This window comes from Pleurodeles waltl, chromosome 2_2, assembly GCF_031143425.1.
Source record: "Pleurodeles waltl isolate 20211129_DDA chromosome 2_2, aPleWal1.hap1.20221129, whole genome shotgun sequence".
Classification (NCBI taxonomy): Eukaryota; Metazoa; Chordata; class Amphibia; order Caudata; family Salamandridae; genus Pleurodeles; species Pleurodeles waltl.
Genome location: NC_090439.1, coordinates 507,654,830 through 507,678,410, shown reverse-complemented (window position 1 = coordinate 507,678,410; position 23,581 = coordinate 507,654,830). Strand labels below are relative to the sequence as shown.

The window sequence follows — 23,581 nt, the reverse complement described above, 5'->3', positions numbered from 1 at the left end:
CCTACAGAAATAGGTTACTAGTTGGTAGCTTGTCCCTGTACTAGATGTGGAATCCTGGGACACCAAAGTGGGCTCCACGAATCCTAAATGCATGAAGATCCAACAAACAAAGCAGGAAATTCCACACTACCATAAAAAGGTGGGAAACCTGTGTCTTGCACATGGATTTGGGCAATACAGACTGAGATGCACTGATAAATTTTCATTCTGGGTGTCGTATTGCTTGATTTAACAATTTTAGAGTAAAGGAAGAGTTAAGAATTAGCAGGAAGTAAACTTGCGCTCTTGAATTTTACAGTAATAAAGGTACAGTGAGAAATAGAGGGTTAGAGAGTGGGAATAATTAAGCTCCTTCAGCACTAACAGACATCTGTTAGTCCATGAATCAATCCTAAAATCACACTTCGCCGAGTTCTTCCTCACAATGCAATCACATATAGGACCACAGGATTTTCTCTACTAGAGAACTGAGTTCATATAAGATTAATCATGAGCTACTCAAATCTTTGGGAGAATTTCGTTGCAAAACAAAGCACAACTACTTCCTCTAAATGTGCAAAGTTCCTCCAAGCCTTGTCCTCTCACTTGAGATTATCTATTTCATGTATCCCTAAAAAAAAAAAACGGTGAATAGAACTAGCAGCAGACAGTAAGTACATCAGTGATTTTTTTTCAATATAGCAGCAGGACTGGTTCCTGGGGATAGTCCAGCTAAACCATAAACCAGGACCCCAAATTTAGGCCATTGATACCACTCGGGGGAGAAATGCAAGGGGGATGTGGGGGGTGGGTGGGCAAGGTTTGGCTGCTCAGAGATAGAAAATATATGATAGCAAGTCATCACTCTGCCTTTTGTCTGATAATATTGGATTAACAACCATAGCCGGAAAAAAATGGTTTTCATATTTTTGATAAATAGCATACAACTTCATCATAATATGTGAAAAAATACATCTAATTCGACCAGATTGGTTAAATTCAATATCATCTCAAAATAATTATGATTATTAATTATAATAATAACCATGTAGTCCTTAATATAATAACAATAAAACTCCATTGTATTTCTCATATATTGATGTAGATTTTATCCATAATTTTCCCCTACAATTTCAAATAATAATAGTTGTCACATCTTACACAGGCAATGTATGTCAATGAGGGAATATAAACACAATTTTATCATTCACATCCGTCGTCGTCTTCTGAATAGGTGTCATCATTCTCTGCGTCTGCTTGACTTTCACGGGCGGAAAGTCTGCAAGTCCGTGCACTTGAGGTAATTTAGACAGCAGACACATGTTGGCAGTTCTTAATGCAGTTGCAAGCTAGTAGATCGAACACAGCCTGAGGTGCTGCCTGCACTCCCATCCAGTCCACTACCAGTTGCTTTGCCCTCTTGTTTTTCCAACTTCCGCCCTCTCCCAATTGGACTACGTGTATGTGGATCACCGAGAAGACATTTCTTGCTTATAGCGGCTTCATAAGTCGCACGTTCGGCACGTTTCTTCAGACAGTCCCTGCAAGGTGGAAGTTGATGACTGCCTGTCTCACCCTTCTTTGCGCAGAACAGGTGATAGCTCAAGTCATTCACATGGTGCACATAGCAAGCATGAGAATTGCTCTAATTTGTCCATTAGTTCTTGAGATAGATTCCATTTGGTTTGAGCTGCAAAAAAAATTCCTGTGTATGTCTGTTGGCAGACAGGATTTTGAATGCACTTACTTTTCCCGCAAATCCTCTTCATGTGTCACATCCAGTAAACGTAGGGAGACGTACCATAACTCGACAAACATTTTCACCGAGTGTTGAAGCTATTTTCACAATGTGAAGGACTCGCATGCGTATTTAGTAACACATTTCAGAAACAATTTGGCCATGATTCTGTCACGGAATCCCAAACACATAATAAACACATCAGTGTCATCTGAGCTTATCATTACTGCCTCATAACCCTCATTCGCAGCGTGTGCAGCAACAAACGACCATCTGCTTCTTCGTGTGTACTGTTGAGATGGGGCATTTCGTGGCTCCCTTCAGATATGATTTTGTAGCATTTATCTTCACAGTTCGCAAACAGTGTTTTATTCTCAAGTTTTACAAAATACTGTGGTTTCCTCCATTCGTTTACAAGAAATGCAACAAGAGTTCTTTTTTTCATTAGGTGGCTTAGGAATTTCCTCCACTGTCTAACAATCTGAGAAGGTGGGATGCTCTGTAACTGGTGCCAGAGTTCTTCCCCTCTGATTGTCCTTTTGCTGTTCTTAATCAAAGTCTCAGTGTACGTATCAAACACAACATTGATTCTTTAACTCCTATTTCCTTCCTGCAAAGCCATGGTCAAGACAGACATAGCCACCTCACCAAAGTTTGATTCCTCTCCGTTTACTCTTTGCACAAAAACCATACCATCAATCAGCGTGGCTGAATTTCCAGGTATCTTCTCAGCAGGAGTAACAAGTATGAAGCTGAAACAGCTTTGTTTGTCTTTCACAACAGACCTTCTGGATCTGCTAAAGCCTATGGTAAAGGTCCTAAGGGATGAGAGTGTACGCCTGTCATTTGAAGGTTCTGATTCTGTGTGGTCACAATGATTCGACCAGATAGTGCTTTGTCTGCTTTCATGAGGATTGTGCTGCCATTGCTGTTCACTGCCTTCTTCTTGGATCTTAGTGAAGGTTTTTAGTTTGTTCATTTTCATTGCATCATGAAATTTCTTAATAGGTTGATTATTCTCAAGTCGCTCAAGTTTGAAGTCTGTATAGAACTGTTCGCATGTTTCATGCGCCTTCATTATGTCAGATACTATGTCTTGAAATGCCTTTTTTGCAGTGGAGAGACTAATGAGATCATGGGGCTCAACAAATGGGTTTATCCAGCTTTGAACAAGACTAACAGCTCTCGTAACAGTATCGTCGTCTTTTTCAATATGTGACTTATGCAGGTCTGCATAAGATCTAATCTACTGCTCTGCACCATTGCCATTATCTGACCCAAAAAGGGGCTTCTGTGTTCAGCCGACATATAGTATTTTTTTCACAGCACCCGCCACGAGGTTGAACTTTGTTGGGTCTCTGTTGACTGGTACCTCTAATGCTTGATCAACCGGAATTCGTCCAAACGGATTAACATCTGAAAGTTGAACTGAAAAGCATCCGTTTATGAAGTTGTGGCGTATCCCTGGATGTTTCACTGCAAGTAATGTCATTTTGGCATAATGTACAGGAAGATATCCAGCGTAGTTTATCCTCTGATACGCAAAAGACAATGGAATCAGAGTATATGGTGGTAAGATGTAAATGCCAATTTCATTATTGAGCAGCACGCGGCACAGCCAGCAAGACATTTTCCACATGACATCCAAAATGTCAAGAGATATCCACGGTCATGACAGATGTTCCAGAAACACATCCCAAAGCTGTTTTACTTCGGTCAAGGTAGCATTCCGCAAGAGTATGCTTAATCTCTGTTGGCATAGGTCTTTTGTAAAGTCATTAACATCCTCAATGAAGGAGTAGATTACCTGAATGTCTTCTTTGTAATTCTTCCCCACCCAGGGATAAATTCCAATCAAGATAGTCAACATAGCTTCATACAGGCACCTGTGTACTCCTACTGCACGACTGCACATACGACCTTCTAGTACTGATGATATTGATCTTTCTGCTATCATGTCTGCTTCATTGCAAAGGTTGAGAAGGCCAGCCTCTTCAAAGCATTTTCCAAGAATGGACGACATTGCAAATGATGTGAAGGTGCCCATTCTAAGAATGATTCTGTCGTACATTGCTTTATGCTTCCACACAATCTCAGTTACTTTTGCATAGAGCTTAATCCATGACCACTACAATTCTCACCAAATGCAGTTATTCCCTTATCCACTCTGACTGTTTCAAAATTTCAGAAACAGTTGTCAACTCAATTGCAGGGGCATTACTGGTGGGCAAGTACCCAATAGAATCCTGTGATACACTAACTAGGTCTCTAGTACTGATGTTAAATTCTGTCCATCTTGGTATTATCTGTACGAGGCTTTCTTATTTCCTTGCAACAGCCCAGATTATGTTATTTTGTGCAAGCTTCAATTGGGCAACACATTCCGACATGACTTTGGTACTTGTCATCAATAGCTGAGGCCCAACCCGTTCTCCAGAAACATACATTAACAATTTGTCAGTATTTGTGGTGGTCATTGTACTTTCTTTTTGTTTCTCAGTGCTTGGGAGAGGAGCTTTAAAATGTTGTGGTCCAAACAACTTGGGCTTCACAGCTATACGGCTGACTCGATGAGGCGTCCCCTTACTAGTTACATTCTTTTCAAACCTATTAATGTTGCACAATGCTAAGTTAGTGAAAACATGAGGCGAAGTGGTGGCTGGAAGAACAATTTGCTCTATTAAGGTAGCAGCAAGTTTCTGAAGACACAAGGTGGTATCATTTTCTTCTAGTTGTGAGTACAAAATACCATGACCAAGTCTGTTTAGAATGCAAATTAGTGCAATATTGCCTGTCAGCATTTTCACAGCGTATGGTAGCAATAATTGCTTGGGAAGGTTTCTGCTGGCCATTTGTGACTGCATATGTAATGTCCTGACTGAATGATTGCAGAAATAAGGCGACACTTTTAGAAGGCTCTGTGTTTTCTGGATCTCCAGTCAGAAGTCCTAAAAGGACTAAGATTAGGATAATCAAGCATTGTAAATGAATCTTTATCAATGTCTGATGAACGATATGGCCATGGTGTTGATGTCAACTTTGTTCTTATATTTGTTCTCATGTGCGATGAGGTTTTATCAATTATCTTGTTCATGTCTTTTGCTTTAACCTTTAAAACTGATAATTCTCTTTTCAAACTCATGTTTTCTCTTACAACATCCGGTAGCATGACACTATCAGGTTGGGCCAATAATTTTCCTTGATGGTCTGGGAATATATGGAGGCCGTCACCGAACCCAGAGTCCAATTTTCTCTTAATAAGCTTCTTGGTTAATTCCTCTAATTCCTGTATTCCTCTGCGTGCCTTTTAGTGAGTTTTCACAGGTATTACCTTTTTGTTAGGAATAATCACAGTTCTAATGTATTGAACTAGTTCATCATATGCTTATTTTTGTAGTGATCATTGGTTTGAATGCTAGATGCATGGTCTTCCTCCTTTGCTTTAACCCTTGTATAGTTCCTATAACAAGATGCATGATAATGGTCTTCTGCAGCCACTATATCCCTACTACAAACTGCTAAGATCTTGAATCACAATTAAAGGTGGCACACTCTCGAAGCCTTTTGTTAACTCTAAGTTCTGTGGTCTTGATTAACTTCTCACAGGTTTATGTTTACGTATAGCATTTTTTCTTTCCACAAAACATATTCTCCAGCATCCAAGTTTGACGTTAATGATGTTCTTCGATTTAAGTGTTCAGTCATTCCAGCATCATCAGTGACACTTGCTTCAGCGTTTCCCGTAATAGACTGTAAATCTCTCTTCATAGTAAACAGGCTCCTGCACTTCCTGTGGTACAATACTTGGGGAACCATGTTGCTTTCCACATTTTTTGCAATGTCTAACAGTGGAATGTGATTCCTTACTTGAGCTGCCTCTAACAAAGTTTTCCATGATGGGTAGTCCTGTGGGCTTGACAGCGTAACTCCATGTTGGACATTTGACCATAAATGAACTATACACTGGGGATCAGAGGGACAGGATGCGCTTGTTTCAGTCTTCTTCATGATGCTGCAGAGTCATTCACCACCAACTCTGAAAAAAGCAATTAATAAAAAAAAAAATGAATTTGACGATTTACTTAATATAATCATAATTACTATTAGAATTATCAATTTATATAATCACCTTTACTGTAATTGTAATTTTTAATAATAAAATTCACAATAATAAAAATTATGAAAACATTTCCATTTACATCAAGGTATCTTGGATGGGAGTGGAGTGGTAACTCACAAAAGGCAAAGAGTTATGACTTGCTATCACATATTTTCCATCTGTAAGAGTCCAAACCTTGCCAATAAATCATATTAGACCCCCCCCCCCAGGTGGTACTGATAACATGGTTGGCTCAAAGCCTAAGCTATTTAGTAGCCATACTGGCTTCGAAAGGCTTCTGAAAATATTCCACTATATACAAAGAACTCTAAGCTTAATCTTCTTGCACATCAGAAAGGTTTGCAATTCCGGGGAATGCCAGCTCATCTAAAGCAACTTCCTACGTCACTACATTTCATAAAAACCATACAGGAGCACAAACCTATTTCGGGACTAACTCCATTACTATGAAACGCTGGTTAGAAGATCAGATAATTGAGGAACTGTTTCACTTCCACAGTTTCTAAGCCACCTCCTTAAATTCACTCTAGTTACTCCTCTTTTTTCTCAAAAACCTTTGACCTCATACAAAAATGACAAAGGTAGTTCTGCTTAGACATATCAGATCTGCTGCACAGCATTACAACAAAGTTTTAAATAGCAAGGTTTTCAATTGTTTGCTGAAAATGAGGTTACAGGTTTGGAAACAGAAGAGTAACTGGAAGGCTCTTGAATCCTGTCCCCTTGAATAGAAGGGTTAGTCTCACTTATTATATATCCCAGAAGTTGGGTACGATGAATAAAACGCACTACTAGCAACTCGACAGAGTAGGTACTTAGAGGGCAGGAGGGATACTTCCAGATACAAACCTGTAGAAATGAAGGGCCCTTGATTATAGACTGTGTGAAGACAAATATACTGGTACAAGAAGGGAGCCTGCTTGCAATGGCTAACCAGAGCAAACGTGTGGAAGCCCAGTGGTTCTTTACAGTTTTGAAAAGGAAGAGGTATGTGGAGTAAAAGATCACTCATGGTAGAAATGCAACGTATTATGTTAAAAATAAAGAAAAAAACGGCTAAGCAAGAAACATACTGGAATGCTGAATGCAAAGATAAACAGTATTTTTTGTGGTGTGTTGACAATCTTGGCACCACACAAAAAATGTAAACATTTAACAAATAATACACAAAATTAAATAAATGTTAATTGTGCATATTTTAGTTTACAGTAATGTAAAACTTTCCTAAAGCCTTACAAAACGTTACAGGCTGCTTGTATCAAGAGAGTGACATTTTGGCTTCATCTACTGATCTGGTAATGGCTTCTGCCCAGCCTTCCCAAGATGATTACCTGTGCGAGGAGAATGGGCAGAGAATAAGGAGCCTATTGTCAGGCTGCTTATCAGCTCTGAAATACTAAACCTCAGGTATTCAGAGAGGACCAGAAAGAACAAGCGCTCTTATATACAGCTATTGTATCTACAATGAGGTGCTTGTGAAAAGGCTGCAGCAAACAATAATTAAGCCATTTCTTTTGGTATGCATTAAGTCACAAGAGAATGCCATTGATCGTGATCATCTTCCTGGGGTCCTGCGGTCATCAGGCGTGTATGGATGTTCCATGTAAAATCAAAATGGCGCAATGAAATGCTATACAAGTGCCTATCTCATCGGATCATTCTAGGCACAGCAGTCGAACCGAGCTCACTCGGAAAACATCATACATTTACCAAAAAGAAATAAAGGCAGCAGTAAAACCTGACAAAAAATTATATTAATGGGATTTTGAAAGCTGGCATGCTACTGCAGCATGGGGAATTTTGTACTTTACTGAGGAAAAAAAAAATTGAGAATTATCCCAAAAGTACTCTCATCTTAACTGGAAAATATGGAAATGTTTTAAGGCATAAATAAGACACCTTCTCTATGTAAGTAGGGTGTGGTTGAATAGCGCAAACACTGCAAAAGGGCTGTGCAGTACTATGCAGGGTCAAAGTAAATGAATGATTGTAGAGGTAGCTAAGTTCTGAGAGTGCAAATGGACTGCTACTTTGTCATGATGGGCAATGGGAATGAAAAATTTCACAAATACAAAATGACCACCTCAGGAACTGGAAAACCATTTAAAGGTTTCAACAAACTAATATTTTCTGTGCTGTATGACGCTTCTAGCCTCCCTGGGGCACTTCAAAGACAATAAATGGTCACTCGTTGGCCAAAAGAAACTGGGTTTCTTTCAGAGTCATCTATGGAGTGCCCAGCTCAAAGATTTGAAAGAGGCAAGGAGGGATCAGTGGAACGAAAAGAGGAAGCGGGTTCAGTAAATCAAAGTCTGCAGAGAGGTCAGGTACAAAGACTGCTGGCTTTCCCTTAGGCAAAAGTTGAGAGAAGCTCCACTCCAGTGTTCTATGACTCTGGTCTCTTCTGGCAGTCAGAAACCTAAAAGTTGCTTAATAAGCAGTAAGATTCAAACTAGGCAGTTAGGTGGCCATTATGGTTAGCAAAGCTCTTGTAATGCAGTACAGGCATCAAAGTGGTATGTATTTGGTCATGTTTCAGAATCCACAAGTGGGACATTCAGAACTGCATGCCTAAAAAAATAGGGACGCCAGTGGCTTGACGGAATATGTGCAGGTTTGCCATAGGAAGGACCAAGCAAGCAGGGTAATCACTTTGAGACTGTGATGTCTGTGGGCAGAGATGATGTTTTGAAGTTTTTAGACAGAGAACACCACCAAAAAGTCTTGTCATAGAGGGTTCCCTTTGCACATAAAGGCTATGGGTGGACTTAGGATACTACTTCATCAAAAGCTCCTAAATCTAAAGAATCTACATTGATGCAGAAGAGATTAGAGTCCAACACTGATCTTTGAATGAGCAGGGGTGAGGTGAGCTGACTTTGTAGGACATGTAGGCATGATTACCAATTTGGTGGTAAATACCATCAAGCTTACTCATAGGGTAAATACCAATACCAACGGGTTAAATAAATAACGTGTCAAGTGACACTGATAATGAGTTCTGACTGTGCAACGCAGAATTGTTATTTAGTGCGTGTCTTACGTACCAAATGTATACTATTTAGCGCACGTGGCAAGTACTAAATGTGTTATGTAGCACATGTGCTAAATACCTCATTCGATGAAGGAACAAAACCACAAAACATCACAAAGGGGCCATTTTCAGGCATTCAAAGTTGCTGGACTGCAGAAATTAACCCCCAGAGAACAGAAATAGCCAGAGCAACCATAGCAAATTTCTAAATGACCACAGGACTCTCCAAAAGCACACCAATAACTCTTTCCTCTGTGGGAGTATGCAAACATTTGTTGTGTGAACAACACACCCTGAAACAAGACAAACAGAATCCACTGCCATCCTCTGATATCACTCAATCATCAAAAGTAAAAATTAGTCAAATGTTTCCATTATGGACCAAGGCAGGGAAAAGAAGGACAAGTTTACGGATCCTGGATAGGGGAGGAGGTTCTGGCCAAAGAGCTGTAAAGACACCATGACTGTCTAATGTGCTTTTTTATGCAGACAACGCCACCAAAAACAAAGCAAAGCATGCTTGTTGAAGGAGATAATGGCCAAACGCAATACTGATTAGACAAATCCATAAAATGTTCAGAACATTTTCAACATATTCTGAACCTTAAAATTCTAGGTACTTAAGCAAGTGGCCAATCACAAGCACTACAGCATGGCAACTTGTGGTAGTTCTACACTTCAGCTCTACCTCAGGCTGTGGTAAGAACAAATTGTACCAATCCTCAACTTATTTGGAGAGGAAGGCGTCAGAAGGTCTCCAGGTCAGAGGAAGCCAAGTGAACAATCATGAGAGTTGTAATGGAAGTACATGTGGTTGTTAAAAAGTTTACTTGACTGAGAATCATCATCATGGTGAATAGTGAAGAGTGGCTGATGTTATAAGTTACACATATTCACATAGATCCATGTATATGTCATAGGGACAAAACTCTTATAGCAGTGCTGACCCTTATAAAGATCTGGCTACAACAATCATAATGCACTGTAATCTTGATGATTAAAGTGTGATTTGTCTGTCCAGTATCTCAAGGGTTGTTGGAAATGGGATCTCTAGTTGGCAGTGGTTTGCACCCTGTGCAAGTAGGGACCCTCACTCTAGTCAGGGTAAGGGAGTCACACAACTAAGTTAACCCCCTGCTTCTTCAATAGCTTTGCATGAGCAGTCAGGCTTATCTCTGAGGCAATATGTAAAGTATTAGTGTTTGTGTGTTCTTTCTCCCTCCCCCCCTTCTCTCCTTCTCTCTCTCCCTCCCTCTCGCCCTCTCCTTCTCCCTCTTTCCTAAAACACCCACAAAGTACTCCACACCACTTTAGAAAAACAGCCAATATTTATCTGAGTAAAACAAGACCAAAATGGCACAAATCCAACATACACATGTAAAGATATCACTTTAAAAATATTATGCAAGTTTAGTCCATAGAAATCAATGGATGCGTTTATTTTAGGGCAAAGCCGCAAAAGCAAGCAATGCGTTGGTTCCTTACTGCCAGGGGAGGTGATGCATTGGTTCCTTTACTGTCAAGGGAGGTGAAGCGTCGGGTTTCTGGACACCCAGCCTCTGTTACTTACTGTGGGGCGATGTGTCCACAATCCAGACATGCTGTGTTGGTCTACAGCGGCGAAGTAGGCGTTGCGCCAATTCTGCAGCGGCAGGGCAGGAACTGCATCGGATTTTCTCCTTAAGGCCATCAGATCTCACTTCCAAGAACTAGACTGGATTAGGCACCACTCTGCAAGTCAGGACTTTCAGCGAGAGAGCCCAGGTGCTGGCAGATTAAGTCTTTGATGGCCCTGAGACTTCTTAACAGGAGGCAAGATCAGTTCAAGCCCTTGGAGAACCCTGGGAAGCAGAATGTAGAAAGCAAAGTCCAGTCCTCTCACTCCCAGGACAGAAGCAGCAGGCCAGCACGACAAATCAACAGGTATCCAGCTCTTCTTCCTTACAGAATGTCCTCCGTCAAGAAGTGTTCTAATTTTGTGGGGTCAGAGGTCCAGTATTTATACCCATTTCTACCTTCGAAGTAGGCAAACTTCAAAGAAAAGTCTTTGTAATGCACAAGACCCCGCCTTTCCTGCCCTGGCTCCAGGGGGTTGGAAAATCTTTTGTGTAAGGGCAGGCACAGCCCTATTCGGGTGCAAGTGTCTGCTCCTCCCACCACTCTAGTGCAGGAAGACCCATCAGGATATGCAGGGCACACCTCAGCCCCCTTTGTGTGACTGTCCAGAGTGAATTCACAAACAACCCAACTGTCATCCTGACCTAGATGTGTATTCCACAGACAGGCAGAGGCACAGAATGATTAAGCAATAAAATGCCCACTTTCTTAAAGTGGCATTTTGAAACTTACAATATAAAAATCAACTTTACTAAAAGATTTATTTTTAAAGTCTATGGGAGAGATAGACCTTGCAATAGTGAAAAACTAATTTAGCAGTATTTCACTATCAGGACACGTAAAACACACCAGTACACAAGCTACCTTTTAAATACACTGCATCCTGCCCCTGGGGCTGGCTTGGTCCTACCTCATGGGTGATTTACATGTTTGGGCCTGGCAAGTGGTTGCACTTGCCAGGTCAAAATGGCGGTTTAAAACTACACACAGACACTGCAATGGCAGGCCTGAGACATATTTACACAGCTAATCATATGGGCTGCACAATCAGTGATGCAGGCTGACCAGTGACATTTGATTTTCAGGCCGTGGGCACACCTGGTGCACTATACTAGGGACTTACTGGTAAATCGAATATGCCAATCATGGATAAACCAAACAAACCATACCGTTTAGACAGAGAGCAATTGCACTTTAGCACTGGTCAGCAGTGGTAAGGTGTCCAGAGTCCTAAAGCCAGCAAAAACAAAATTCAGCACAGGATCAAAAACAGGAGGTCAGAAGAAAAACATGTGGGGATAACGCTGCAAAAAAAGGGCCATTTCCAACAAGGGTGATGTGTTACTATAGTATAACTAATGTTGCTTCTCATGAGCATCATAACATTCTGGTTTCGTACAGAGCACCTTACACACCATTTCAGTATATGCAGATCCACATCACACAGCATTTGCACATAAATAGTGGTTTTTAATTTACAGTTTCAGGACACTTGTTCCTGTCTACATGAGGTTGCTACATTTACAAGAGTGCAGCCAATTGACTCTAGGATATTAAGAAGTACTGTTGCAGCACAGATGTTTGCTTTGCAGGTATTAGCTGTGCTGGTGTCTAAGGGAAGCTGTATATGCTGCTTACTCACTCTGCAAAGCCTCCATCACTTAGCAGAGTATTTTGCTAAAGATTGACAGACAATCTCACCAATCCTACTATCTGCTGTGTGGCACCTGCTGCAAAGCATTGTAGTGCTTCTAGTATTTTCAGGAGGGGGTGGCAGTGGATCCCTATGTTGAGATCCAGGGTATCCATAATTGTGAAAATAGGTTTTGTCTGGTGCCCATATGGAGGCTGTGTTTTCTCTGGATCTGAAGCGGACTCATGTTTATGGGTTCTAGCCTTCCTTTTCAATCCAGGTTGCTCTCCTTTGTTGCTGCTGCATTTGAGGTCACTGATTGGTGGCCTAGTTTCCATACTCATCCTGCACTGATTCAGAACATGATATAGTGGCCGAACAGTGCTGCATCCAAGTTGGTGGACTGTAGAATGGAAATTGGAGCTGCTGCAAGTTTCCGCTGTCCCTGGCTGTTAATGTAAGTCTGGCCCTGTATGCAGGTGTGTGATATTTTATTATTTTCAGCTCAAAAAGTGCATGTATTGTGTTTATTTGCATTATTGTGTTGGTTTGGTCCATTAACTTTTCTAATGTTTTACAGCTTTTCTTACATTCTTCACACTTTAACGAATTTACTGCCTATTTATTTTTGACTGAGGGTATTTTGAGGTGGTATTTTCCACTTGTTCTTAATGACCTCTCATACTTGAAATTGGGTGTTACTTATCACGTGTTATTATTTGCATCTGGTAAATAGCACGTGTTTAAACAGGGCACGTGGACTACACACTTGCAGTATTTAGCCTGTGATAAATAATACAAGTTGTTTAACTTGTGATCAGATTTGTTAAAGTCACGCACTATTTAGCCCAACATGCGGTAAATACTACTACGCCTAGCTCATAATCAGGGACATAGTTTGCAGAATCTGTAAAGTTAAGTTTAGGAGTTCTTTGCAGTAGAGATCCAATCCTAAAAATACGCCTTTTTTGCTCTGTTGTGGTTGCATTCACACTTTGACATGGATCAGGCAATCCATGTTGCCTGTCAGCTCTAAATTGATCCATTTTCTGTTATGGTTCTGTGCCAGCAGCAGGCATGGCAGTAAGCGGGAAGTTATAGGCCAAATCTCCTTTATTGAAACTCTGTCCCAAGATGATCCCCAAATACATGCTCTATTCCAAGGCAGGAACTAACATTAACATTAAGAGACACAACTGGATGGTGTGCACTACATAAATGTAGTTCACATAAAATCCATGCTCAAGTAGTTTTTGACACATCAAAAAGCCACGGCAACCCTGTTTTTCTTGCTCACAAAAGCTGTGTCCTATTGGGGAAGCCTCAGCATCTTTTTGTCCCAGTATTTCAGTGGTAAAATGACTAGGTCTCACTTTTGTCCAAATGCTAGGAAGTACTCTGTGGTCAATCCTGCAACCCTCAGGGCACGCTTCTAGACACCAAGCCTCTCTTCAGCCAGGACCCCCACAATGTCAAGTCCATAGTGGCCAGCTGAGTCATCAGAGTCCGAAGCCCTTTTGCCTCTGTGTCCCTGGAGAAAGCAAACAGGATTCAAAAGTTCCTGGGTTGTTGTTTTCCAGCAGTCAACAGCATTCTCCTGAAAAGATGTTATCTTCATAGGTCCAGAAATGTTCTGAGGTGGTGACAGTGAGGTGTCAGTCTTATCCTGAGCACTAGCCAGAGACTGGAGAAGAAATTCCACCGTTTTCACTTCCTCTTACACCACTTCTCTTTTGGTTTACTGCAACCCTTCCTGTAAGCCCTATAACACAATGGCTCCTGCCAACCTGCACCTGAAGTAGCTTGTTGCCCTTCTCTTGTAGATCCCTTATACAGTTGAGGTGATTTCCCTCTGAAATGTCCAAAACTGTTGTCCCCCTCCCTGCTGGAGTTGGGGCCAGAAATCCGGGGGCCCTGGGAATTAATAAAATATTTCCTGCTAGCCTCATTTGGCATCTCCAAGGGCAAGAATGAACTGTTAAAGTTGCCCTTTGTACTGCCAACTGTTTCTGTTGTCCTCCCAGATGGTGAACTTCTGCTAACTGATCACTTGTTAACAATACCCCCCCGACTTCCTGTACCCTGAGGCCAAGCCATTGTCGTCCAGGGGGAATGTCAATAACAGCCAGGGAAGGATGTTTACTGGAGTAGGGCTAGGGCAAACTGGCTCTACACTACTTTTCTCCTAGTTAGTGCACTTTCTCATACTAAATGTTCCACTAACGTTGTAAAATATCTATTTCCACAATTGATTTATACTCTTTAAACTAGGTGAAAAATAATTTTTAGAAACGCATTAGAATTTCCTCAGGTGACGTTATAAACTATCAATTATATTTACAGCTGGGCCCATTCTTTGAAAAGGCAGTGCCACATACACAGTATAAGCAGTGTTAAGGCAAACTGTTCACTATAAAGGCACAATATTCTGAATGTACAGAATGCCACATTTTTATATATTACAGACACATCTTACTATGAGCTACAGCACCATACGTAGGCTACTACCTACATTTACAGACTAGCAGTTTCCAGTCCTGAAAGCAGATAAAGCATTTCACCACACTTCACTGATACTGCTGGTGCTATTATGTAGGGTAACCAACTGAGGATAAAATGAATAAAGTGTTTTAGCACATTTGAATAAAGAGAGAAATAGCAACTACAGCTTCCATACGTCGTACTGGTATTTTTGCTGTCATGGCATGAAGAACTGCACATCATTCTTTGGTTCAAATGGAATATCAATTACTATCAGGCAAATTATTAACAGTGTATAACGATCATTGCCATCTAGCAGTCTGTGATCCTTCAGGAAAAACAACTGAGACGTCTTTAACCCATTCGATTGAAATGTTTCCTTTGAATTTTCCTGATTAATGGAATTTACAAACTTTCTAAAACCAACTTGGTGCCACGCCTGCCCATTTTTTCCTCAAACAATCATTTTGATAATTTTCTCCCTTGACTATTGGAATGGGTTCTAGATCTATATTGGATGGATATTGGAATAACGCTATAGGCACCGGGTTTGGTTTGGTAATTTCTTTATTATGAGTTGTGTTTCCGGTTCTTTCTTATCTCTTTCCTGGGTTTTCTTGTTTGATTCCTAGTGAGTTCACCAGTGTGATGTGATGTTTTTACTTCCTCTAGGCGTTCGGGTGGAGATCTGAACCTTGTCCATCCGTTGGTGGAATAGGCTTAGGTCTTCGCTCCCGTGGAGATGGACCGGTTTTCCCCAAAACAGAAAGAACGGGACAACAGGTAAGTGTAGATGTTGGTTTCAGGGGGTTTTAGGTGGTTAGTAGGGGTAGTGGGAGGGTCTTGGTAGGGTGTGGTACCTCCCAGGTTCAAGGCTTGATAAGCTGCTTGGAGGGTTCCCGTTAATAAAGGGGCAATATACTGAGCCCACCGATCTTGAGGCCAGGTGGCTGAAGTGGCGACTCGCTCAAAGTTTGTAAAAAAAGGCGTCCAGGTCTTCGCCTTCCTGGTACCGTTGTAACACTGAGCTTGGTACATTTGGATGTACTCGGGTGGCCGCAATGGTGTCTGTCAACGATTTTAGAGCGTTCTCATGTACCAACTGATTGTTGGCCATGATAGTGGCCTGGCTTTTTAGGGCACTTTGAAGGGCTTCTGTTTCAACCTTGGCTTCTTTCTGTTGTTCTTCCCACACGATCTGAAGGTGCCTCTGTCCTTTAGCCAATTGTAGCATCATATCAGCTATGGTGGGAGTGCCTTCCATTGTCTCTATCCGTCCTTGGTGCCTATTCCAATATCCCACTTCTGACACCACTTTAATGGGTTCTAGATCTCTATTGGATGGATACTGGAATAACGCTATAGGCACCGGTTTTGGTTTTGTAATTTCTTTATTATGAGTTGTGTTTCCGGTTCTTTCTTATCTCTTTCCTGGGTTTTCTTGTTTGATTCCTAGTGAGTTCACCAGTGTGATGTGATGTGATGTTTTTACTTCCTCTAGGTGTTCGGGTGGAGATCTGAACCTTGTCCGTCTGATGGTGGAATAGGCTCTGGTCTTCGCTCCCGTGAAGATGGACCGGTTTTCCCCAAAACAGAAAGAACGGGACAACAGGTAAGTGTAGATGTTGGTTTCAGGGGGTTTTAGGTGGTTAGTAGGGGCAGTGGGAGGGTAGGAGTGCAGGGTTGTGGATGGGTATTTATCTCTACAGTGGGTTCACCTACCCGTGAATATTCTCTCTCTCTTTCTTAATAAATTTTTATAGCTGGATGGTTCGTTAAACTAGTTGTCCGTGTGTTAATCGTTTTCTATTGGCTCAAAGTACCTCTGCTTCCTTACAGCACCTCCCCCCTGTCCTCCCTTCGGCACACCAGACTTCCTCCCGCCCAGTAACCATTCTGGTAGAAAATAAAGCTTGAGGTACGATCGTACCTGAGAATGCCATGCCCCTCCTGGGATGTGGCGGCTTCCTCCGTGGTTCCCCGGCGTCTCCCTGGAGCTCTTCGGCGCCTCGTACAGCGGCTCTCCGGCCTCCAGCTTCCTCAGGTTCTCGTTGGTGGCTTCCTTCTCACTAGATTCTCCGTCTCTCGGCTCTCGTGGTTCTCCTGGCTTCTTCCTCTCCGTGGTCCTCGATGGCAGGTCTCCTTCCGGTTACAACTATCTCCACCACTTTTACCGTCTCATCCTCCCACAAGTATATTTTTCCACTTTTTAAATGTTTTAATCTTCTGGTCAGAGTCTCCCTTTTCCTCTTTTCAAATCTGCCCCTGCATAGTAAAGTAGGTCGAAACTGCTATCAGCCTTCACTTCGGCTGGTTTAAGCAAGGCCACTCGATGTTCTGCTCAAGAAAACACATCTTAAGAAAACGAGATACCTATTTTGGAACCCAAAAGGTGCTCCGGTCAACTACAAACGAGATTGGACAGACAGCCAGAGAGATAACAACAGTCATGCGTGAAGATCTGAGACTATGCTACACTTAGTGGTGATCTTTGTTTCAGTGTTAAATGTGGTCTATGGCTTCTATGCCTAACAGGGGATCTGTTTAGTTCGTATTTTGATCTACCCTCATTCGGTTACAAAGTGAACAATTAGTTCTTCATACATCCAAATGTTTACTCTAATTTTACACTCCCAGAGAGACAGGATGAAGATTCTTCAGCTTTACTGCACATGACAGCTTACTGTAAATGCTAGAATTTATATGAGATTTTATTTCATTCTCTGCAGTGTATTGCTTTCGGTTAGAGAACTAAAAAGCACACTTTGAAAAGCATCCTGAAGGTTTACATAGCCAGGCATCTGAAACCTATTAAATACATACACAAGAAATATCCATTTCCAGTACACATCAGAAGATGCATGGGGGTAAAACGAATCTGCTACGGTTTTAGATCTGGATTAAAGGCTCAATTTAGGAGATGGACGTGCAAGCTAAAGGTATGCTGTATGGATGCCAGAGTAATCAGAATTTGGCATTTAGAAGCCTTTCAGAAATCAACACAGAATAAGGAATACATTTTTCAAATTACTTATTTCATCCTTTGGGAGTCATTCGAAGTCTTGCTTAAATGTGGGTGGATGTATGCATTACTCCCAGGAATTTACTTGGTCCCCTTTTTAAATACATATCAGGAATTAAATGAAGAATAACGTCTAACAGAGAGTATAATGTTAAGACCTAATGCCCCCACATGACCTGAATAGACCTAACCATATCTTCTGAATCTCAAGGGAGGGGACGGCGAAAAGCACAGTCTTCTAAAAGTGTTTAGACATTTGTGAGCATGATACCTACAAAGGATCCATACAACAGCAGCCTACATACCCGTGTTGATCCCCACATGCTTACAAGCCCTCCAATACTAGAGAGGCAGTACAGGAGCAAAGACAGTCACCACAGGCATAGGGGAATTATATAGGCAGAGCACTGCTCAAGATCGGGCATTTGATAGCATAATACTGTCTACTTGTTACAACATGGATCCGTCACTGGTTAATGAAAGGCAGGACAAATTGAGCCATCAAAGCACCAGGTACTTAAAATAACATGCACCAACAATGTCAGGTGCAAGGTGGCGATGCTCAAGTATTGGGCACTAGTAGTAAAGGCAAAAGTACGCTGGACACTTTAAGAGAACGATAGGCAGAAGACATGAATGAGCCCACTAGTGAAGAAGATTAGGAATACATACTTAGCAATGCTGCAAAAACGTCACGAAATGGTAGATTTCAATTAATGAATTTCTATCACACTGACAAGGCGTAAATTACACGAAAAATGACCAGTAGATATTACTCCATGTCGAGACAAAATGCATAAGATGTGGGTCATTACTAAATGGTCTGGAACTCCCTCTGCATTAGTTATTATGGCACACAGGGCACAAGCAGATTAGGCAGTCGTGATCTGGACAATTGTGTGAAACTGTGTTATATAAAAATAAGACCTGTATAACGTTATGTAACAAAACAAAAAATATGTTAAAACATACTGTTATTCTATCTTTTGATAATCAGTCTGAAATAAAATTATAGATATCTCGCTATTAAACGAAGTAAGTGAGAATAAGAACATAAACATATTAAATCTATTTATGGATTTTATATTAATGGGGAGTACAAGTGAACAACTGATCAGATATCTTAACAGCACGTAGCAGAGGCATTTTTTTTTTTTTTTAAACGAGGGCTAGGGTATCCGGCTAGGCCATAGTTCCTATCTTCTGCTTTGTTTATATTATTATTTTTATGGGGCAGTACAGCACTGGTCCATTTACCTTTGTGTATAAGTTTATCAGGCAAAGTCAGGCAAGTTTAACTGGCACATGCACTAGAGCGCATGTGCCACAAGTCTAACATCGCGTGCATTCTTCTACACCTGGCTCTCTGTAGGCTTACACACTATAGAGCCACACCCCTCTGTGATGAAAGGCATGCCTCGTTGATTGAACACAGTGTTGGTGGATTAAGTTTAAGCCCTGTGCTGCTCAAGTGAGGGTGTCAGAGGGTACGTTTCTGGTTAAGCGTCACTTTTTAAGTCCGAATAGTCCTCCCACGGGGAGAAGAAAGGCAAAGAGGTAAATCAGTGCGCACGTGACTGGCGTCATATCCGACGCCAGTCACATGCTGCAAACGAATACACTGCCAATTGTTCATCGAGCACTGAAACATGCAGAGTGTATCTGACCTGATCATCTTCTTTCTAATTAAAAGTTCTGGCTGTGACCTATCTTCAACCCTCGCCGCAATGTTGTGGGCTCAGTTAAGCTTCCCAGTGCTGGGAATGGTGCAGGCCCCGTTGTGTTAGCTAGTGTCTGTCAGGACAGCTGGCATTCCACTATGACCTGCCTCTCGCAGTCAGCAGTGTGAACCTGTGCACTCCGTGAAAATGTAGCTCCATGCTCTTCCCGTAGCCTTTCACAGGAGCAGAAGAGTTACTTCCCTAAACCGGATGAAAGCTGACAGTAATTGAAACGTGGAGAAGAAATTTAACAGTGTAGGGCTTGCAACCCAGTATGTGTTTCTTGGAATGCCTTGAATACTCTAAATAGTGGATGCTTAGAATTTACGGGGCTTTGGAATGCTGCAAAGTTACTGAAATATGGAACAGTTGGCCACATCCAATTAATAGACTGTATTGCTTTACCGAGATTGTAAGGTAGAACTATCTGTGAAAGCCTGAGTTGTTTTTAATACATATAGCGAGCTCAGGGATTCTTTTAGACTAAAGCCTTTCCTAGACTCGCACCTATTCTGACTGTGCAGCACCTATACATGCCTATGCATTTCAGAAGGGAGTTGCCTGGACTCCGTATGTCAAAATCCAGGGCTTGCAGCTATCCCTCCTGTCCCATTTCTCATCACCATTGCTAGCGCAGGTGTTTCAATAAGAAATTATTAATTAAATGTTTATGTATTTTGAATAATCAGTTTATGTAGGAAATGAAATAAATTAGAAAAATAATGCACGCATTTGAAAATGTGACCTCCGAGAATGGCCACCAATGTTAACAAAGTGTACTAATTCATAATTAATACTTAGAAAATGTTGAATATGTGTTAGAATAATGTAGTAATATGTCATATTAAGGGTTATGGTTTAGCTTTATTAATTTTAGGCCTTAACTTAGCGATTGTCTTGTCCTATTTTGCCAGGCCCCATGTAAAAGCTGTATTTCTTAGCGTTCAGTAAAAATGCTGGCCAAGTGAATTAAAACTTTGAAATGTCTATTGTATTGTTTAAAAGTGCTTAATGGAAGCTTTTCATGAGAACCGACTGATAGGAGATGATGTTCTTGCTAATGCAACATTTTATGTGTAATGTGTGTAAGACTGACTTTCCCAGTACAAGAACAATGAAGATACAGACTAGAATGGAAGCTGCAACAATATTGTTACCTGACAAGCCGGATGATGAGAACATCGCAAGATGAACCAATCAACAATATGAGAACGGAGAAATATTAGAATTTATAGATTTGGTATAGTAATGTTATTGGACAGAGTGTGAAGATATGACTATCTGACCAATAAGGAATTAGGGGATAGTATACGTGACTTTGATATAACAACACGACAGAAGGAAGAGACAAGAAGAACTTTAGGAGAGGGAGAGATTCAGACTTTGAGAGATTTGGAGAGAATAGAGACTTCAGATTTTAGGAGAGACGCATTCATTTTGACATTGGGGTCATATTCCCTGACTGAGAGCCTGATGCCTTGCTGATTGACTGATGTCCTGAGGACGAAGACTGATTCTGCTTTGCTGATCCATAGAGAGGATAGGTATAATGCGATAAATTGTGATTTCTCTGCTTAACTACATCTATTACATCTCGTTGATGCAATTGACTCTGCTATTGATTTTTACTTTAACTTTAGAATGTGTTGTAGTTCAAGCTTTGATTACACTGCGTTTCTTACGCCACTTTGGACAACCAGTGTTATTTTTGTATGAGTTTCATTTGATATTGAGATTAATCTACATGACCTTAGCATTGTTAATATAGGGAAATAAACATTCTAAACTTTACTAAAGGTGTGGTTATTCATGACTGAAAGGTCATGGTGCATGACAATTACTGACCCCATTGATTATTGAATTTGATTACTAATGATTGCTGATAATTGTGTATTGATTTGATTATAGATTATGTACCGGAACTATGGTAAGAACTTCTTAATTGCGAGTCAAAAGGTTCATCGACCTATTTGTGTCTCCTTGTAAGCATATTTATTAAGGTCTGACGCGCTAACACCTTCCATCTTCAAACTTTAGCATGTTGAACCTCCTCCTCCCTTCCATCTTCCAAACCCCTTGCTGTGTTAAAATTATTTCCTGGATTGAAAAGCATTTCGCAGTGAATCCGAACTATCACCACAATGGCGCATATTTTTCTGGTTCCGATACTTGTGCTGTCAAAAATGTAATAGATGGTGTCATGTAACACTCCATGATTACCTTCCAAGCGAATGGTAATCTAATACTAGTACTTTGAAAACTCTCACCTATTCAAAATCTTTTGAAATGGCTTTAAAAACTATTGCTTTTTGGTCAACTCATAGAATTGTGCTGTAAAACGCACCATTTTAGTCAATTTTTCAAAACATTTTTCAGAGGGAGAACCTGCCTGAAACCTTAATGGGACAATCGTATAGACTTGCTATGCACTCTGGTGGGTACAAATTCAGAATTATGGTCTGGATTTAGAGTTTGGTGGACACATAACTCAGCCACAAACATGATGGATATTCCATCTGCTGGATTAAAATTTCCACTGGAAATAATGGAATCGTAATATGGTAACCCCCTCTGTCAAACTCTAAATCAGGTCCCAAGTCTTAACGCCCCACCACTTTTAAAGTCCACCAGCGGCATGAAGGATGGTTGAGGATTATGAACTCTTAAAATAAATTTGTATTTTTTGTAACTGGGGAACAGGAGCACAAATGTGTAGATAAGTGTACAAAACCAGAACAAATATACCAAATGTTATTTTGGTAGCTATAACATTGGTGTTATTTGTAGGAATGCTGAAATACAAACGTTAGTTAAATAATTACATAAATTTCAAGACAGATGCCAAAGTATATACAAGAATGTATTTAGGGTTATAGGAACCGGGCTTGGAGTAGACCTACTTCCAGTCTCCACAGAAGAACTCTACTCTCACACCCCCTTTAAAAGCTAGAGTATTAGTTTTTAACCTTTTGACTTCTGTGGACCCCAACTGAAACATTACTGGAAACCCCTACTGAGACATGATTGGAAGCTAAGCAATATCTATTGTAGGAAGGTAGCCTCTTTCTAGCCTTGTTACCCCCACTTTTGGCCTGTTTGTGGGTATATGTCAGGGTGTTTTTACTGTCTCACTGGGATCCTACTAGCCAGGGCCCAGTGCTCATAGTGAAAACCCTATGTTGTCAGTATGTTTGATATGTGTCACTGGGATCCTGCTAGCCAGGACCCCAGTGCTCATAAGTTTGTGGCCTGTGTGTGTTCACTGTGTGGTTCCTAACTGTATCACTGAGGCTCTGCTAACCAGAACCTCAGTGTTTATGCTCTCTCTGCTTTTAAAATTGTCACTGCAGGTTAGTGACTTTTTAGCAATTCTGATTGGCACACTGGAACACCCTTATAATTCCCTTGTATATGGTACCTAAGTACCCAGGGTATTGGGGTTCCAGGAGATCCCTATGGGCTGCAGCATTTCTTTTGCCACCCATAGGGAGACAATTCTTACACAGGACTGCCACTGCAGCCTGAGTGAAATAATGTCCACGTTATTTCACAGCCATTTTACACTGCACTTAAGTAACTTATAAGTCACCTATATGTCTAACCCTCACTTAGTGAAGGTTAGGTGCAAAGTTATTTAGTGTGTGGGAACCCAGGCACTAGCCAAGGTGCCGCCACATTGTTCAAGACGAATTCCCTGGACTTTGAGAGTGCGGGGACACCATTACATGCGTGCCCTACATATAGGTCAATACCTATATGTAGCGTCACAATGGTAACTCCAAACATGGCCATGTAACATGTCTAGGATCATGGAATTGTCATCCCAATACCATTCTGGTATTGGAGGGACAATCCCATGCACCCCCGGGTCTCCAGCATAGAGCCCAGGTACTGCCAAACTAACTTTCCGGGGTCTCCACTGCAGCTACTGCTGCTGCCAAACCCTCAGACAGGTTTCTGCCCCCCTGGGGCCTGGGCAGCCTGGTCCCAGAAGGCAGAACAAAGGATTTCCTCTGAGAGAGGGTGTTACATCCTCTCCCTTTGGAAATAGGTGTGAAGGGCCTGGGAAGAGTAGCCTCTCCTGGCCTCTGGAAATGCTTTGAAGGGCACAGATGGTGCCCTCTCTGCATAAGCTCTGGCGCGAAACTGGACAAAGGAAAGGGGAGTGACCACTCCCCTGACCAGCACCTCCAAGGGGAGGTGCCCACAGCTCCTCCAGTGTGTCCCAGACCTCTG

General features: G+C 41.4%; 1 protein-coding gene across 4 annotated transcripts in view; it reads right to left on the bottom strand.

The window, feature by feature from the left end:
- Nucleotides 1-23,581, bottom strand: part of RBBP8 (RB binding protein 8, endonuclease) — a 382,091-nt gene that overhangs the window by 182,606 nt on the left and 175,904 nt on the right. The window contains exon 1 of one of the 4 annotated variants that reach the window (XM_069220016.1): nt 5,585-5,737. The exons of the other annotated variants lie outside the window; for them this stretch is intronic. The gene's annotated coding sequence lies outside the window, so the exon portion shown is untranslated. Of the gene's footprint in view, nt 1-5,584; nt 5,738-23,581 lie in introns of those variants that run through there. 4 annotated transcript variants of the gene reach the window in all.